The sequence below is a fragment of the Thalia democratica genome, chromosome 8, assembly GCF_965202585.1.
Source record: "Thalia democratica chromosome 8, ktThaDemo2.hap1.1, whole genome shotgun sequence".
NCBI classification, from domain to species: domain Eukaryota; kingdom Metazoa; phylum Chordata; class Thaliacea; order Salpida; family Salpidae; genus Thalia; species Thalia democratica.
The window spans coordinates 29,549,177-29,570,603 of NC_139172.1; the positions used below are offsets into that span (position 1 = coordinate 29,549,177).

Here is a 21,427-nt window from a genome sequence, read left to right on the forward strand (position 1 = left end):
ACTAAATACATTTGATTGAATTTTAACAAGTCAAAGTTTATTCGTTGACAAAGGTTTGTTACTTAAAATTAATAATGACGTCATACCCGGCCATCCCACCGCTTTCCATGTGATTGGCCAATGTGGCATCGTTGCTCCAAACGTCGAACTGCCACTTTTTCAGTCCCAGAACGCCGCAGTGAACCCGACCACTGTGAATGCCGACTCTCATGTTCAACTGGGGAATGCCCGTTACTTCTCGAACTAATCTAATAGAGTTGAATGAAAAGTTATATATAAAAAAAAGTTTAAAAAAATAATACAATTTTTTTCAAGTAGTTTTTAAATCATTTTTTTGGTTTTAGAAAAAGCAGTAAGGCTTTAAAATTATTACTTAAAATAATTTTTTATTTAAATAAATTAAATAAGATGATATTTTTTTAAACTCTGCTTTAGCTGCACTAAAAAACAGTTTAGTCACTTCTTTGTTTCAAATAAAATCAATAAACTTTAAAGAATTTTAATTTCAATCATATTTTAAAAACCGGATAAAAGTATTTTAAAACACCAAACATCAACTTACGAAATGGTGTCAATCATATCAAGTCCCATTTGCACGCATGACTGAGCATGGTCCGGTCTCGGTTCAGGAAGTCCTGACACACAATAATAACAATCTCCCAATATCTTAATTCTGAGGCACTTGTTTTCCTGAAGAGAATATAAGTGTTTTTAACTTAAACGAGTTTTAAAGACGTAAGTGCCGAATTTAAACTTCTATTAAATAAAACAAAGACTATAAAAATAAAGAACTATAATTTCGAAGCGTTAAGTAAGCATTGTATATTAAAAAATCGGCAGTTAAATTTTTCAAGCAATTTATTTTTGATTGTAAAGTTGTTGTTTATTAAGTTTAAAGTTTATTAAAATCTAACACTTATTTTTTTCTTTGTTGTTATATTCAACTTACAGCAGCTAACTTGTCAAATCTTCTAAACAGTTGATGGAGTGTTCTTACAAGGAAAGCAGCACTACATTGAGATGCCAATAATGTAAATCCTTCAATATCAGCAAACAATATACTGTTTAAAATATAATAAAAGTTATATTAAAATTTTATAGAACATAGAAGAGTTTTTTTTTTCTTGTAATGTTTTCAACGTTACTTATTTCAGTTTGTTATTAAAGATAAATGTCTTCCAATACTAACGTAACTTAGATATACTTGATAATCTAACCTGACATTTGTGTATTTTTGGATGTATATTTTATGAAATTGTTGATGTTCCGGTTTCGCTTGATCGATGTCAGCTTTCATTTCCATAGCAACATGACGTGGCAACACTGACAACAATAATCCCTCCTGCGTGAAATTTATAAAGTATTATATTTTGATTTATTTATTTTACTGAAAAAGTAAAATTTATAAAATAATACATCTATGTTTAAATTTTTATCTACTTAAGTAAAAGTTCCGACTAAAACGGATGGTTTAAGTTGTAAACATTTATTAACAGTGTTATTGTTATTAGTGTGTCTTAGTTGTTTTACAAAGTGTTGTACTAGAAATACTAGTGTTAGTTATTTACCTATTTAACTAATCCAAATTACTATTTTTAAATATATTAGTATGCCTTTATTTTATTTCAACCGTAACGAAGTTAAAAAAGTTATTAATTTCAAAAACATCAAAAATAGTTTTAAAATTTTAGTTGTTCTTTGAACAAGTTTTTTTTATACTAAAAAAGTAAGTAGAAAACCTTGCAATTTTTTTTCTATAAAATTAGTGTAGTTCATAAAGTTATAGATCGATAAAAAAATCTTAAGTGCTGCAAAAGTTTTAAAACTTTAAAGACATTTAATTGATCATGTTTTTGTTTGTGTTTGAAAACTAAAACGATGTTTTTAAAAAAAAAAGTCTAGTGCTTATTAAAGAAAAAAACATAAACAACTTTAATTGGTTTTACACAACTTAAAATAAAATACTTATTAGTTTAAAAAACTGTAAAATCTAAAATTTTAATTGTTCCATTAAAAATAGAAACTAATATTCAAAGCGGTTACTTGGTCAAATAAAAACATTTACATTCGAACTCATTATAACATTCAATTTTTTACTTTAAAAAATGTTTAATCAAAGCATAAGTCGTTTATCAAGAAGTAACTGAAAACAACCACCAATAGTTGACAGTCTGACAGGAAATAAAAAAAATTATTTCTATAGTATACACTATTTTAATTTAAAAATTTAATTTGAACTGGCTTATAAGAAAAAAGGTGAATTATACTGTCTACCAATTTAATGAGACAAGTTACTTGTTTCAAATACTTTCGATAATTTGCCTTACTATTTGCTTAAAATATAAAAGAGAATAATATGTTTGTATATATTGTAGACTGAACTTTAAATTTATTTTGGTTTTATTTAAAAGTTTAACTTTTGATGGTAGATTTAAACTCCTATAAAATTGAGTCGGTAAAACTTAAAAACTAACTAATTAAAAACTTAAATGCTATAAGAAAGTTCTGTTTGGCTTTTTATTTTAAGAATTTATTAAACTTAATTACGTTTTTTGTTCTAACAACAGTTAGTTTTTAGAAATTTTTTCAATTATTATCTTCAAAAACTGTTTTATTACAACTTAAAGAAACTGTACATTTTATTAAATATTTGCATCAAAATAAATACTTAATTTAAAAAACAATGTTCATTATACAATTAGTAGCTAAAACTACTCAAATAAAGTAAAAGGCATTAACAAAGTTTTTGAAAAGTATAGTTTACAATCAGGTATGACCTTTTTTATTCAAGGTTATAAGCATTTATTTTTAAGGTTACTGCTGAAGATCCTGCTTCTGAAGCTTGGAAAATATTATTCTAATTTGTGCTGAATATTTCTAACAACTTTCAGGTTCTCTTTGGTGGCAGTTTAAACTCATATAAACTAAAATTGACACCGAAATTGAACGCAGCTAATAACTTTTCAAAACTTAACTCGTTCTCTGAAATTGAAAACACAGTTTCTCTCACCTGCTGAAGATTCTGCTTCTGAAGACTGATCCTTGCCTCGATGCAGCTCTTGGTCTCGGTGAACGCCTTCCTCTGGACCAATTCTGCTGACCACCTCGCCATAAGACACACCACGTAAGCGCATAAATACATTATGACGTCAGCTAACAACTGCGTGATGTCATAATGTTAAATTAACTGCGTGATGTTGTAAATTTACACTTTATCAGCTTAGCAAGTATTGAAATAGAGGTCTTAAAGTTTTGCAAATATATGAAAATTTTCAAGCTAGAAAAACAGTTTTTGTATTTAAAGAACCAAGTTTTGGAGTTTTACTCATCTTTATTAATTTTTGTTTTGCAATTGTTAGGATTATTGTGTTAGTCTTAACTTCAATACTTTATCTTACACAAGAAAACTTGAAACGCAACCTTTGTTATTCGTGGGAAAAAATGTGCTGGTTAAAGTTAACTACTTGGCTTTGAAGATAACATGTAGTAAATTATCTACTTACAAATTTTAAGTACTAAACTTAAACAAACTGTATAATACTGAAGGAATTAGAAAAACTGAATTTCTTAAACTACTTAATATCTAACTAGCAGTTTTTTTTAAGATACCATTTTATTTAAGTATAAACTTTAACCCGGTGCTTCTAATATAAATTTCGTTCTATAAATACTTATATCTAACTCTAACATAAAGTATTATGAGAACAAGTATGAAAATTTTAATAAAAATACTTGCTTAACATTTACAAATACTAGTGGTAAATATAGATACAGATAAAAATAAATGTTACAATTTAAACATTGCGGCTTACAAAAAAAAAAACTTTGAAGGGGCTTATTTCAAAACTTTACACAAAAAGCTAATGTCAACTTCGGAAGTAGTACATATTTAAATAAATTATTGTACATCTGAAAACATCTTTAAAAAATGCTGTTGTTAGTGTTTATACAAGCTTTAAAGTAAGACTACTTGAAAAAGAAATGAAATGTACGAAACTATAGCGTGTAACGCCTAAGTTTTCCTAAAAAAGTTAGTTAAAAAGTTTGATCAAAATAATTTAAACTTTGATTAAGATTTTGGTTTAAAATCATCACTACACGAAGCATTTTTTATAGACACTCACTTCAAACATTTATCGTGTTTAAAAAAAATCTCACAAACAAAAAAAAGTATATACAAGTATTCAAAAACTAACACATTTCGTACCGCAACAAGCTTAAACATGGTTTAGGTAAAGTGACTTTTTAAAGTTTTACGTTATAAAAAGATTATTTAAAAAACTTAAAAATAGAATAAAAAAACTTTGACTTAAGGGTACATTTAATATTAATAGAAAAAACAACAAACGCACTTGAAATAAAAGTAATAAATTCATCAGTATTCTGACAAGGTAAGTAATTTTTAGAATTCTTACAAGATTTACAAGACACCTTTTACACACCTTATACACGAAGTTACTTAACTTTATTTGAAAGTAAGTTCTTTGTATATTTTATATCTGCCAGCTATTTATAACGACTGTCGTTAATATACGACATTTCGTATGTTCTACATTTGTTTAATAAAAACTTATTTACTTTTTGTATACTTTTATGTAAAATGTTTATAGCACAATTTTTTTCTTTTTTGAGCCCTCTTTACGTTTAGTGAAGTACTTTTACTAAAACTTCTAAAACTTTTCTATCGTTTTCGTTCTTAAATAATTTTATGCATTTAAAATAGATGTAAAGGTAGTACTAAGTGCTAAACTTAAAAGTTTACTTAAAGTAGTAGGTTAATTCATTCTACCAAGTCATACACCTACAAAGAGCATATTAGTTTGTTTGTTACAGTGGTTAGAATTTGCTTAAGTCATTGTTAGATAAATATTTACAAATAACAAAGTAATGAAAGTATGGCTCTGAAGTTAGCCAGTTAGTTATGTATTATTAGTTTGAACCTGTTGATTGTGAACTATTTTGTTGGGATTGGCCATGTAAGACACAGTTAGATGAGCGGTAATGAGAAGTAGACACGTGACCACTAGGTGGCTTATTGGGATCGGCATCATTGTGAAGAGAATGTAAATTGTGAAGATCGTCAGCCACGCCATGTATGAAGAACTGGAAAGTTTAAAATAAAATTTAAGTATTTAAGCTTTATTTGTTTTAAGTTAAGGTTTACTTAAAAAATAGTAAGTCTAATGGTGTAAAAACTAATTAAGTATGTTTTTAAGTTTTCAAAGAGTTTACAAAAAAAGATTTATAACAAGTTTATAAGCAATGACATTTAAAATAAGACAAAAACTAAGTATGATCAAAAAGGTTTTTTAGTATATAAACATCAAGAGTAAGTTAAATGATTACAGTTTGAAAATAATTGGCAATATTTATTATTGAGAAATAAATACTTAATTGAATTGCACAAAGTTGTGTTAATAACAATCAAACTTTCTCAAAAGTTGTCTGATGTAAATAATAAAAGAAGAAAAAACGTCTTAGCTATTATAAATATGTAATAAATAAGTTCTATTTAGGTAATAAAAAAAATTTCAGCAAAATTACTGAATTGAGAAAAAAAACGGCCGATACTATTTAAAGAATCAAAGAGAAACTATAACAAATTAACACTAAATGAGAGAAAAATGTATTCTTAAGTAAAATCTATAAAGAATGTGACACCGGAAAGCTATTAATAGTATTAAAAGCGTTAGAAAATTTTGTTGTTTATTAGATGTTAAGGCGGTAGAAAAATTGAATAGTTTATTTTTAAGCTGTTGTTATTGAGAATATCTTTACAAAGTATATTTTTATTTTTGTAAAAATAATAAAACCGTATGAATAATTATGCATTTTGTGTTTAACTATATTTTATAAAAAGTTTTATTTCCTACTTCTATTTTTTTATATCAATTTAAGCTGAGTTTAAATTCTGTTGAAAATGTCAAAAATTAAATCAAATGCTTTAAACATGTTTTTTCTGGTATTAGAATTATTAGAAGTTCTACTGTTTATTTTTGTTCTCTTAAACATAAGAGAGCGTTTTAAAGTCTTAAGTTTTCATTAAAATAATACTTAAAACAAAACTGCATTTAATTGTATTTAAAAGCCTTATTGAGTTTAGTTTTAGTCTAATTTGTAATACAAACGATTTGGAGAAATTTAGAACAATTTCTAAATTGAGAAAAAAAAACGGCAGATAGTATTTAAAGAATCAAAAAGAAAGTATAACAAATTAAAACTAAACTAGATAAACTAGTATTATTAAGTTATTCTATGCAAAATATTGTTATTAATAGTTTTTAAAGCGTCACAAAGTTTTGTTTTTATTAGATGTTAAGCTGTAAAAACTTAATAAGTTGTTTTAAAAGCTTTTCTAAATGAGAACATCTTTACAAAATATGTTTTTTATGTAAATTTAACAAAACCGTATGAATAGTGTTTCTTTTTGATCATAAATATATTTAAAAAAAAAAAGATTTCTTTATTTTTGTTTTTGTTATTTAATGCACATTTAAAAGTAAAACAGATTTTTAATTGTGTTTAAGGTGTTTAATACTTAAAGTATGCTTTTGTTGTTTTAGAATTATTTGAAGTTCTAAATTTTAGTTTTGTTTTCTTGAACAAAAAAAAGCGTTTTAAGTTCTTTAGTTTTTATTAAATTATACTTAACAAAAAATTACATTCAAGTGTATTTAAAAGCCTTATTGAGTTTATTTGTATTCTAGTTTCTTGATAAAAAGATTTTGAGAATTTGGGAAAAATTCAAACATAAAACTTATACTAATTTAATTAGCAGTTCCAAAACTACTCGAAGAAACAAAACAGAACTTTAATTAACTAAAAAAAATAACATTTTTCTTAAATAATATTTATAGTAAACTATCTTCAATTGACCATTTTGAGTAATTTCATTCAAACTTATATGCTTCGTCGTTTGCTAGTTTTATAATAAAAAATGAAAATACAGATAATACAGCAAAATTACCTTAATTGAGAGAAATGGGACTTAATCTATCTTTTAAAATTAATTATTGTGATAAATTATTCTAAGATAATTCTTTTGTAGTATTTATAATGCCAAATGAGTTGAATTTTCTCTTAGTGATACTACAAAACTTTTTTTTCTAAAATAGTTTAGTTAACACTAACTATAAAGTCACAAAAAATAACTTAACAAAGTATTTATTTAAAAGTTTTATTCTTAATAGTATTTGCTAATTAAAAAACATTTTTCAAAGTCGATAAATTTCATATTTTAGACTTGAACTTTGTACTTTTAAATGTATAAATACACAGCTAAATAAATAGAAAAAATTTTATCTTTTAAATTGTTTAAAAATATGTGGTCAAAAGTAAAGGAGAAGAAGATTTAGTAAAACATTTCACTTTTTGTGGATATTTTATTAAAAACGGTTGTGCAGAAGGACTGCGATAGTTACTTTTGCAATTTTAAATATTTTATTGATAAAACAAACAATTTTTTTTAATTATTGTACGCACTAAAAACAAAAGAAGTACATCCTACTTCAGAGCAATTCTACTAAACTTAATATTAAACAAAATTATTTAGTTATACATAAAAAGTTGCTTGATGTTATTTATTTAGGTTTATAATTCAAAAGCTTTCCAATTACGGAAGTTGACATAAAAAACTTAGTGAACAAAAATTCTGCGTAAACAAAAGATAGTTTAACTAGTATAACAATAAAGGTCTTTATATTTATGAAAATACTTTAGCTTAATCAGAAATATAATTTAATTCAAAATACAGTTAGAAATTTTCGCAGAGTTTTAGAAATTCTAGTTAATCAAATTAAAATTATGTTTAATTATTAGTTTACTTTAAAACATAAGTCTTGCTTATGTAGTTTATTTTTGTAGTTTTGATGTTTTTTTTTATAGAAAACGTTATATGTAATATAATTTTTTTTACTAATAAAGCATAACTAAGGTACGTTAGATAAATTTTATTTATATTTGTTTTAATTACTATTTATATACTATTCGTACCACTTGATTTCAGTTGTGACCAAATGAAATTGTCAAACAATCTACAATCTTAAGCACCTTGAAACTACACCATAAATAATTACTAATACTGACCTGTGAGGTTCAACTATTGCCACCATTATGATGTTGATGACGATTAGAAACGTCATTAAGACGTAAGAAACGAATTTTACCACGTGATGGCGCAACGTGTTGCATTTGAAAAACACCTGTAAAATATTTTATTGTTATCTATCATAAATTAAAAGTTGTTAAAATGTCGGACGAGCTTATAAATCGTTTTATATCTTAACAATTTGTAGTTTGTATAATAATTATTTTTCTAGATGTTGTTTCACAGTTTAAGTTGAAACTTTATTAATTTAATAGATATAGAAACAACTCCGGAAATCTTTTTTTTTAACTTTTTGATAGTTGTTCTAATATGAATAAACTTTTGCAAACTAATTGCTTTTAATTATTAAAAAAAAATAAGAATAAATGTTTTATGTTATCTAGTAAGAAAAAAGTTAAAAAAAACGGAATCAACGGTGTTTATAAAATAATATACTTGTTAATACATACAAAACTAAATCATAAAGCATTGTGTATCAAAAGTATTAAACTGTAAGATTGGTCGAAGACTAGTTACAATATAGGTATAACTACAACATATATTTAAACAAACTGTTAACCTGCAACAATAAAGATAGTAACATTACAATTTCCATTCCACAAGCAAGTGACGGATTCATTTTCAATTTATCTGGTTTGTAGTAGTAAAACACTGTGAAAAGTTTTTATGTAAACTACTCATGTATTTAAGTTATCTTTTAAGAAAATGAATATAGAATTTTAATAAATATAAAAACGTTATTTTCTTTTTACTTTTCTATATAAACTGTACTAATTATTCATTTAACTTGTTTTAAGGTTGAATTACACATAAGATAATAGGTTATGATAAAAATGCTTTTGTAACCAGCTTCAATATAAATTTCTAACTTATAAAATTGATAAACTATTAAGTTATTAGTCTTAGCTAAATTAACAGTTAAATAGTCAAAGAAACATATGTATGTATTAAATAATATATCATGGCTACCTATATCAAAACAACGGTAGCAATAAAAACGCTTTATTATCAAAGCATTTTTATGGTTTTTAACTTTTTTACTTGCTCTGTCCTTTGCTGACTTTTAAAAACAGAATATTTATTTTAAAACGATTCTTGTCTGCTCTAAAGCTTCGCAGTAATAAGATTATTAATATTATGTACTGTTAGAATGGGGTTAAAGCAGTTTAAAATATCTTTAAATCAGTTAAAAAATTCATGTTGGTTTTCTTAATCTTGTTAAGTTTAGATGAAAAGATCTGGCAAAATGATATACTCTAAATTGCCTAAAGTATCAAACTTTAATAAAGTAAACTTTAATTTTTAGTTTTACATAAGGTTAACGATTTTTTATGTTCAGATTAAATTTTTGACATAAAATACTAGTTAAATTAAGTAAGCTTTTAAATTTAATCTCCATAAACTTGTAATTTAGTTTTAAATGAAAAATAAATATATGTCACTATAATTCTAAATAACTCTATTAAACCTTTAATTTACACAATAAAAGTAAACATTCAAAATAAAAAACCTAAATAAGAATAGAGAGTTTATATTCCAAAAAGTTAGAAAATTTTAGTCTCTAAATTACAAAAATCATAAGTTTTAATATTAACTAACTAAATTACTTCATAACTTCATAGACTAACTTCATACATTTATCAAAGTATAGCTATCAAATTTTTTAAACAAACATCATTATATCATATCAACATTTTACCTCAAAATAAGGTTAAGAAATAGATTATAAAACAGTTTGTGGAGAGTGTTTTTAAACCTTGAACTTTAACAAAATCTAAGAAAAAACTGAAATTTTGATTGAAAAGTTCACACTCTAGACAGCCAAGTTCCCACTCTTTGAAATCAAAAACTTAAAATAAAAACTAATGATAATCATCAATTAAAGATAATATATAATTTATACGGTCTAAAGAACTCAGTTTCGAGCAAAATACTTTGTTTTTTGAACCAGTTTTAAAATTAGTTATGCTTTAGTTATGATTATCAACGTATTTTTCTAATCTTTCGGCTATCACTTTACTTAATCGTTGATTGAAATTACGCATGTGCTGAACACCATTGCATTCATCTTGGGAAATTGCTTGAATATTTTATGCACAATTTAATTGCTTAGTGACGGTAATAAACCTTGTTTGTGATTAATATAATGTGAAAATTGAATCTTCAGTAAACGTGGCTAAAAGTTGAAAAACTACAACAACAATCCAAACTAAAAAAGAAAATTAAATTTATTTGAACCTATCACTTAAAGATATCTGCAATAGATATATTTTATTCAGGCACAACTCAAATTTATGTCAATAGATCAAAGTAAATAAAACTGCGCAGCTAAAATTCCTTTGCAATTTCGGATGCAGATGAGTTTTATTTAATTGTAATAGTTAGTGAAAAAAGTAGCAAAAATCTTAATAAAAGTAAGACTAAAACTGTATTAAGTTTGGTTTGAAAAAGTTGTATTTTAAAAGAACTTATGTGTTTTACAGCGTAAAATTCAATTAAACTTAAATAGAGTCGTACGTAGAACACTATAAAACGTTATATAAAACTATATAACGGTGTACTTTATGTTTGCGCCAATATATGAAAGCGCCAATTAAGCTATTTTCGCGGTCAAATTTACCCGCGTTTTTAAATGTAAATTATTATGCCGTTAAAATAATTTGTATTTCGGCATTCACGGACCGTTTTCGAAATAAAAGATCAGACAGAAAACTCCGATTTTACGCATTTTTGCTTGGAAAAGTCGCTTATGTTTGAACACCTGAACTTAGAATTTTTAGGTGAGGATGTAGTTTCGATCATGTAGAAAAACAAAAGTTTTGTAATAAATTTACTAAAACTTCAAATTTTTATGAAGTAAACAACATTTTATTAACTATAACTCTAAAATGTATTAAAAAATATCCTTTTAGAAAGTTTCTTAAAATGTAAAATATTATTTTTTACACAGAAAAGTTTATAAGCAATACTATTTATGAAAAAGATGTTTTAAACTATTAAGTTTTCAAAATGCGTACATTTTTAATATTTAATCGTGCTTAAAAATAAATAAGCAGAATAATTTTATGTTTAAGTTATTAAAAATCTGTAAATATGTTAGTCCTAAAACCATAACTGCATTAGTTTAAACTTTAGAAGCTTTAAACTTGTGCATATTTTAGCATTAAATTGATTTAAAGAAAAGACTCAATTATCGAATTAGAAATCAATAAAGTACAATTTGAGATTCAAGCTTCATTATGCAAGTAAATCGTTTAAAAAATTTAAAAATTACTTGTACTAGAATACTATTGTAAATCTAAGAGTCACTCTACAATTATTTAAAACATGTCTAGAAGTCTTACTAGTTATGATTTGTGAAGTAATAAGTTTTTTTTTAGTGTAACAATGTTGCAGTTAAATGCGTAAATCGATACAAGTAATTTAAATAGAAAGAAAGTATCCAAATTAACTTCGATTTAACCAACTACGAAGTTGTCTTACATGGCAATTGTTTTAAAATGATAAAGGTTTCTTTTCGAGCTTCTTTAAACAAACTTATAGTATTTAAACATTTGTCATTAAAACTAGTTTATTTCTGTTTTTTTTTGCTAAATGTTCGGTCCACAGATAATTACTAAACCATTTCATCATCTCAAGTAGAACAACAACTACGTAAGAACGCGTGTGTAAGAATTAAACCCAAGTATTGAACATGTGATTGTACACTAATTACCTGATAACACAATGCATAGAAAGAATAAGATCCATGTGAGATAGGATAGCATCTTTAAATTTGTTCTGAAGAAGTACCTCTGATAGAGATCTTCAAAAGATGCAGAGTCGTATGAAAGACGATATTTATCTGCTTCCTTCTTTATAACATTCCTGTGGAAAATATTTTGTTTTTGTTCTGATATTTAAAAATATTCCTGTGATTTATCTCGTAATTAAACTTGAATAACTTAAATTTTTGTTGCTGAATATATTGTTTTACGAAAATAATAACATTTACTACAGTATTAACATTTTGCTGATTTTTACTAACATAACTAATACTTAGAAAATAACTTTTTCTTAAAATTTTGAATTATGTTTCAAATTTTACACTTAGCTAAATACATTGTTATGAGTATAAATTAAATAATGCAAAATAATTGCTTTGGTTAACTTTAAAAAGTTAAATATATTATGTTGAAAAAAAGGATAAATAAGTTATAGGATGAACATTAATTTAAGAATAAACATACCAATACAGAAAATAATAACTTATTTAATGCACTAAAGACCTCTTTCTCGAAAACCTGCTTGTAATTTGTTTTTCAACTTAAATGTACTTGTTCTCCTTCTATAAAATAAACCTTGAATTTATTTTATAACAACCAAACCTCTAGCAATATATTAACCTAACTAATACAAATATAAACTTAAAATATAGTATAGATAAAAGAAACAGTATAATCTAAATAAGAAAGTTAAAATAAAATGTTATCAAATAAATGTTAATAGAAAAACTTTTGTAGGTCCTATTCAGCTTTAAATAGCTGTAAAAGCAGCTTTTTCTCTTTAATCAAAACTATTTTAACATCTTACTTCAGTAATTTACCTGTAATTTTAAAACAGTTATAAAGTTTTATGTCTTAATATTTCAAACCAAAACTAAATTAAGAAGCTTTAAATTACTTAAAAATTTTTTAAATTAGTTTTTTAAAACAGAAACAACTAGGAAAAAATTTAAATTAAAAAAAAAAATCTGCTTGAAAACTGCATTTTTCCAATTTAATTTAGTTTTTCATAAAAAGGCTCATTTGCATTATGACGTAATACAGGTCACGACCCGATTTATTTATTAGAATTTTTTACAACAAATCACGTTGACGATAGTTTAGTGGGTCATTAAAGGGCAACTAGGTCACAAACAGATGTTAGAAAATTTAAAACTTATTTTTTTTGTATTAATTTTATACATAGTCGATTGTTACATTCATTTTAATAATGCTGTAAGTAAACATTGGAAAAATTGTGATATTTTTAATAGTAAATATGAAACATTGTTTAGAATTTTTATATTTATTTACTGTAAATAATTTTTAAACGATCAGAAAAAAAAAGTTGGTTTAAGTATGCTAAATGTTATAAAAAGTATATAATGCCTTTTTTCGTTGACTAGAGTTTTAATTACAACATTTATTTAACCATCATCAATCCTAAATTTCAAAAAAATATAAATTATTATACATTTTTGAGTTAGAATTTACAATTTAGTTTCATGTTTTAATTAATTGATATGAAAATTAATTTTACTACAGTATGTATTAAAAATAAAACTAGTAAACCGTAAGGTTTATCAAAACAGATTGTTGCTTTTTAGTTTCTACTCAAAATTATACGAAGATTATTTTTACACAACTTTCTATGTTTGTTTGATTTATTTTAGTGCAAAAGGTTTTTTTTTTGTTTTAAAGTTATTTATTTAGAACTTAAGTCTCACAGTACTTATATTCATAAAAAAACTTCATACAATTTGAATAATACGTTTTCTTTCACATAGAAACTAAACACTAAAAAAGTAAACTAACACTTTTCAGCTTTAACTAAGCAGATAAAAAATGAAATAAACAGTTTTTAATCTTTAAAAAACTACTAGATTTTTTACTATATTAACTTTTATGTTAACCATAAGTTAAGTTTATATCGATTTGAGTGCAAAAAGTTAAGAACTACTTTAAGGTTTTTTAATAAGGTTTACTTCACTTAAACAAGTAATTATTAACCAACCAGATCGTTGAAAAATGTGCGGGTCTTTTAGGTGATTCCCCGACTTCTTCTTGTTCAAGAGGAGGCTTGGAGATTTTGGCGGGAAAAACTTGGTCCTCTGACTCCCACTTATGGGTGATGTGGAAGTTTCCCTTCTTTTTCGGCGGGGATTCCGCGCGAATGCTTTGTTGGTTGTCGTGATGGCGACTTGGGGGCTTGGGCGAGTTGGGTGGTTTTTCCTTGATTGATCCGGGTCTTGTCGTCACGCTCGAACGATTTGAAGGACCGTCGGTTGGCACTGAAATATTTATAATTAATTTTCTACAATTAGTAAGAATACAAAACTGTTAAAACTAATGCCAAAAATTACTTTCTGATAAGCAAAATGATATGGGTACTAAAATATGGCACTAAAATATATTAAAGATAACTTTTTAGTTTTAATATGAAGATAAAAAAATAAAGCTAAAACATTTTTTTAATAAATATACTAACAAGTTCTTAGTGGACGGTGGTATAAGTACGCTTTAAGTTATAGTTAATTTTTTCTTTAGTTAGTCTGGTTTATAACAGTAAAAATAGTTTATATATAAAAATAAATGTAAAACAACTAGAAAATAAGTGTAGAAAAGTACTTTGAAAAGAAGGTAGTTGTTTTTTTTATGTTTAAAAATTCAATTGTCTTTAAAAGTTAAGTAGCTTAACCTTTAAGATTTTTGCAATTATGCAAAAAACTTTTATGAATTATATTTGCTATGCTAGATAGACTACAAAAATTAAAAAAGAATTTTATCATCATAAGAGTATAGTTTAAGTTAGAATAAGTAACATTTTAAATTGTTCAAAAATGTTTTATTTGATTAAGATAGTGAACCTATTGTAGCAAAATAATGTTAAATTTTATTTTGTTATACAGTGATAACATATTTCTTTATTTTATGAATTGTTTAAACAGCAATGTTTAATACTGTTTTATAAACATAAGTAAAAAACAAATGTTCTTTAATGTTTTAATTTAGTTTATATTTGAACACTTGCTGAACAGAAAAAAGCTTATATTTTAGTTTATTAGGACAAAAACTAAAAAAAAAACACATTTTAAATTTTTTTTATTACGTTACGTAACTATAATTTACTTAAGAAATAAATCTAAAAAATACATTTTTATTTTTTTTAAATCTATAACTTTTCTGTAAAAAAATAGTATAAATAAATTTATACACAAATTTTTCAACTGAAGTTTAACATTTACTTTAAAATATTTATTTAAAAATACAAAAAAAATCATAAAATTTCACCATAATAAAACTATTAGTTAGTTCCTCAACTATTTATAAATTTCACCTCACTTAACTAAAATGTAATTTGTTAAGTTTAAATTTGTTGTGTATTACGGTTATATTAATCACGGCTTGTTTTGTAAAGTTCAGGTATTTAATACAAATTAACTTTAATTGGACATTATTATAGTATAGTTTTTTTAATATTCATATTTAATTAATATAAACTCGTTGTAGTATGCTCACTGTATAATTAAGATAATTAAAGACTTAAATATTTTTAAACAACTATCTTAATATTCATCATTTTTAAAGGTCAAAATTAAGTTTCAATTTGTATAAATACTAAAAGATAGATTATAATCTACTAGATTTTTAATATAGTACAACCAATTTTTTTTAACAAAAACAGCATTAACTACTTTGTTATTAGTTAACTAGAAAAGATGAATCATACAAAAATGATTGATTTTATTCGAGAAAGTTATATCAATTATAGCTGGTTTTTAAATTTGAACTTAAGTAATGAGCTTTTTTTTGTAGTATAACGTACTTTTATCAGTATGAATGGTCACATAGTTCATAATACTTATAATAGCGTTTACTTAATATATAATAAATAACTATGCCTACAAAATGACTTATCGTGCTTTTTTGTAGATATAAAGTTAAAATAAAAATTACGTAAAGCTTTAAGTGTCAGAATTACAACAAAGTTAATCATGATTTTTTATTGTTACATAATAAAGAGGTACTTTTATATATATATATGTATATATATCAGAGGCGTAGCGTGGGGAGGGACACTGGCGCATGCGTGCCACCCAAAAGAAGAAAAATGTAAAAAAAAGAATGTAATATCTTTATCCTTTATAATTTATTTTTTCTGCTTAATTTGCCGTGTTTATCTAGTATTCAAAAAGTTAAACGAAATTTGGAATACCAATTAGTGATAAGTTAGGAAAGTACATGTTATTACTCAATATACTGATTCGACGCGAAATTGCAAATGCGCACCGATGTTGATGAAAAACTCCATAAGGAAAAATTTTATAACTTCATTAACTTCATAAGAATTTAGACTCAAACAGTACGCAATTAATATAGCGCACCGCTGTAGTATAACCTTACGGCAGATTATTTTTCTACAAAAAAGTTTACAAAAATACGTTACGCTTAAAGAAAAATTAAACAATTTTACAATTTTTTTTTTATGCTACATTGTTAAGACTACTGCTAGTTTTCCGAACTTTATTTTTGTAAACATACAAGATAAGCGTGTCGGCCTATGAGAAATAAACTTTGTTTGTGATTTTTATTTTAAACAAATACAATCAGATGAATTAAATTTAAAAAGTAAACTTTTAACTATTTTACAAAGTTGTAATAAATTGTAATAACAGTTATAAAGTTGGTCTATTTTAATTTCAGTGTAACTTTACTTAAATTATGTGCAATGAGGTGTTGTTATCACTGTTGTATTGTATATAAAATATATTAATATTTTTTCTTAAATAAAACAGATACTTTCGTTTTATTGAATATACTCATTTTTAAAGATATAAAGTATACTATAAGTTATAAAAACAATTTTTATTTAGTAAGTTTACATTTTTGCAAGTATAAGTAATTCTAATGAAATTTATACTTTTATTTAATTGTTTAGTTTTGTAATATATAAATATTTTTAAAAACAGTTAACGAACTTATTTCACTTAATAAATTTATTTCAATTATATAACTTATAAAAAGTTTTTTTATAGCTAGTTACAAAAGTTTTAATTTAGAGGTTTTTTGAGAAAAAAATTTGCGCACCCCCTGACCAAAGTACCACGCTACGCCACTGGTATATAAGGTTAAATAACTTTTAAGTCACATGTTTAATTATTAAAACACAAAATACTATTTTTAAATGAGTATTTAAGTTTTAAATAAGCCATTAGAAGTTAATGAGAAAAAACATAGTTTATGTTATAATATCAATGTACAAATTTAACTTTTTCTAATTTAGTTGTTAAAATGATAAATATATTTAAATTTGAAACAAAAGCGTAGTTGTTATTTATTATTATTGACAATCTTGAACAAAAAAAACTGCGATTCGATAAAGTTGTAGTAAGAGCCTAAAACTTTTGTTATGTTAATAACTAAAGTAAAACCAGCTCGAATTTTAATTTAAAAACTAACTTTATATAAAAAATACACCTTAAATACAGGAAGTTGTTAACTTTATTTTTCTTATATTTCTAGGTACTGAAAAGTTAGTTTGTTTATTGTATTTGTTTTGGCTACAAAATTATCAGCATATCACGTATTCAATTGGCAATATCACGTACTAATTGTATTGAGGTATAATAGTTTGTCCGTAAAAACTATTGCTAAACTAAGTTTTCCGCAAAAAAATAAAAGTTTCAAACAATCTTTATTACTTAACTTGGCTTGCAAAAAAAGCATGCGGTTTCTTAGAATTTTGCAATTCTAAAAATTACTTTTTAAGAAAAATAATAAAACCTGCTTGGCATGTAGATTTACGTAAAAACTAGCTACTTCTAGCCTTACTACATTTCTAGTGTTTTTCTTTCAACACACACATTCTTTATACATAACAATAAAAATTCTGTGCTCACTTATAACTTCATTAAACAAATGCCAGCCTTACAATTCGTTTAGTTCGTAAGTAATTTCTGATTAGTTTGTAAGTTTTCAAGTGTGTTAACTTAACTTTTCACAAATCGTATAAACTTGGGAAAGTAAAAACTGATATTTATCTTTAAATTTCTTATATTCGTACAAAATCTTAAATTAAACACAAAAAAATATTACTAGTGAACTAAAAAATGTTTTAAAGCATTTGTGGTTAGTAAAGTTAACAAATTTTGTTTAGTTATAATACATTAATAAAAAAATAAGTTTGTTTTGACTTAAAAACGTTGTTTGTATAAAACATAAGAAAATAAATATGTAACTGACGTTAGTCTAGCTGATTAAGAAAAAACAAGCTAACTTGCTTGTTGTTATTCAAAACGATAAAGCATAAGGTAACGAAGTAAACCTTGTCGTGAAAATAATTAAATTTGTTAAGAAAAACGATGATATATAAAAACTATCATCAGGGAACTTTTTTTAGTTTTGCTTAACTATAATTCTAAACACTTAATTTTTTTTAAGCTTTCCATGAGCCTATTTGCTCTTTGAAAATATTCACTTAAAATTATTCAATCTCATTTAAAAACCAGACACTTGATGCCAATCCAACATAAAAACAAATGTCATAAAATTATATATACTTTTAGTTTTAATAAATAATGTTCTTACAGTGTTGAAATATCATATTGATTTTTTGTGCAAGGGTTTACAACGAAAACAAAATGCAGTTTTATTCAACATAGCAAGTACGAAACTTGAGTATTTAGTTTTGTTGATGAGCATCATTAGACAATAATGTACGCACTACATTTGACTTATGCGAACTGTTTGTTGATAAATAATTCTATTTTTTGAAAAACAAATTTCAGTATACTACCGCTTAAGTACGCACTTTTTTTGGTACGCATCACGCCTTAAGTACGCACTTATCCAGAAAGACAAAGTAAAGGATGTTATACTAGAAATTCAAGAAATTCCAGTTTTTTTGCCTAAATTTTCAATCATCAAGTTTTTCCAGATAATTTTATGTTTCCAGGTAGAATGGCAAACCTGCTGAGTTAGCCTGATACTTTCACAACTTTTAAACTAGGGTGAGTAATCCTGAGTAGGCCAAGTAGCCTGAGATTGAGACAGTCCTGTTATTAAATGTTAACAAACTAAATACTTATGTAGTGGTTGCAGAAAAGTAAAAAGAATAATGATATTTGAGCTATAATGCTATAAAATAAATAAATCTAGATGACAAAGTTAAAAAAACCTACATATATAAAATAGTTAAGTCATAATTTAATTTAAATGTACATACATTTATGTTTTTAAAATGTTTGGTAAACACAAAGTAGTTTGGTACTTTCCCTCTAACAAAACAAAAAGTAGCTTAATATTTTTTTTAAATCATTGACTGACATTGACTTTCTATATTAAATGTATGTATTAATTATGTAGAAGCTTTTTATAGAAAAAATAAATCATTTTAAAATCTATTAAAAAAATTTGCAAATTAGAATTATGTTTGAAATGTTATTTAAAATTAATGACTTGTTTATTTGGCTTAATTATTTGGTGGCTAGTTGTAAGAAAGAAAACAAACAACTAAATTTCATATTATACTATATCGTCAAAAAGTACGCACTACCCGTGCTAAGTACGCACTTATTGGTCGGGTTCAATTTGCGTACTTAAGCGGTAGTGTACTGTATCTCTTTATTTCCCGAATACTACAACTATAAATACATTAAGTTAATTATTTATTTTATCCTGTACGATCAAACTCTTTAATTTAAATTAAAGAACTCATTGTTTCTAAAGACAGTTTGATTTTTGATACCTAAGCCTTAGAGGATCATAAAACATTTTTTTTTAATAAAATAGAATAAGCTTTATTTCAAAAGCATCAAGCTTTGTAAACCAAACTAATATTAAACCAAAAAATTTTAATATTTACAAATTTGAACTAAAAATTGACAAATTTTTATAACTAACAAGTAGGTTTGTAGTCATCCAAGTTCAATTTGTGTGGTTTTAGTCGAAAAAGACCCAAAAATCTGCCGGACCTCGTCTTATTGTCTAATCGAGGACTGCCAACTGAGGTTTAAAAAATACTTTTAAAACTTTATTTTAATTGATGAATAAGTATTTAACCAATGCTAAGTTATTTAAACAAAAGGTAAAAAGTATTTATTAAAATAATTTTTCAATTTTTTTTTTATAACTTGCAAACAGCCATAAACTGCAAGTTTTTCATTTTCTTTAAAAAAATACTTTTTTAACATTATACTTAATATATAAAACTAAAATACGATAAAACATCGTTATCAAAATATTTTTTAGTCAATTTTTTTAATAGTAGACTATCTTAACTTTACTAAAAAAAGTATTTTACAAACAATAAACTTATGTTAGATTTTTGTTTTTCGCTGTTATTTTTATTCAAGTTGTTGTTCATTTGTGTTTCAACAACAACTTCAATTTTATTCAGGTTTTCTCCGACCATTTTCCCGCCTTTTTAAGTTTTCCCGCCTTTTTTAATGGTGACTCCGGAAAGCAAAGGATCTTAAATTACAGAACTAGTAAATTTTGAAAAGTAAAGTATTTTATGTTTAAAATACAATGGTTGTTAAATTCTTTTATATTTTCAAGTTAAACACTTTAATTTAAAATAAAAACTCTAAATATCAACAATATAACTTTCGTTAATTAATAAAATACAAGAAGTTGGTTTTCATGCTTTTAAAATAATTTTCTCGTAATGACTGACTTTACAACGTTTAAATTACAATAATTTAACACATCTCAAGTTTTACTTCAATCCAACAAACAGCAACGACAAAATCAATAATAAATCATTAAGTTGCTTAAAAAGTAGACGAAACTGTAGTTTTATATAATAATTTGTATTATGAAACTAATCAGGTTTTTTTGGAGCAATATAGTGTCCATATGTTAGTCATAAAATAATTAAGTCTAAGTATTAAACTTAAAAACATAAAAAATAATCCTGCTTATTTAAAAAACTTTAAAAAAAAAGCATGACTTAATAAAAGAACTTCTATACATTGTTATATAGTGTAAAAATACTTAATAACAAAACTTAATTCATCCAAAATAAGCCAAAAAACCTTGGAAACTTAATAAATCACAATTAAGTTCTTTAGGTACGTATCCCCGTTATGAGGTGACTTTTATTTATCATCAGTAAATAAACATTATAAAAACGTTATTATTAAAACAATAATATTAAATTGTAATAGTTGTTGGGTTCAAAAAGTATAACACATGCGATCAATAAACTTGATCCTGTGAAAATTTACATTTTTTTTAAAGATTATATAGTAGCTTGTTTTAAATCCCCTTAAAAATAATATTTTGGGTAACTCTTAGAGGTAACTGTTGTAATAAATGAAACTTAACTTTTATTAAGTTAATATCTAAAACAAAACAAATTTATAAAAGAAACAAATGGCAAAACTTATTAAGATATTTTCTATAAAACAATAATATCTGATACCGTAGCTTTATTACGCAACTTGTTCACAAATTATAATATAGAAAGAGAAAACCAAAGTTTTTTTTTATGCCTACGCTAATTTAAAATAATTGCGTTAACAAAAATAGATACAATTACAATGCAAACAAAACATTAAGTACAAAAATATAA

At 24.6% G+C, this 21,427-nt stretch overlaps 1 pseudogene; it reads right to left on the bottom strand.

Moving 5' to 3' along the window:
* The window catches only part of LOC145843123 (adenylate cyclase type 5-like), a 29,179-nt pseudogene extending 13,472 nt beyond the window's left edge, over positions 1 to 15,707 (bottom strand).
* Positions 15,708 to 21,427: the final 5,720 nt, after the last annotated feature.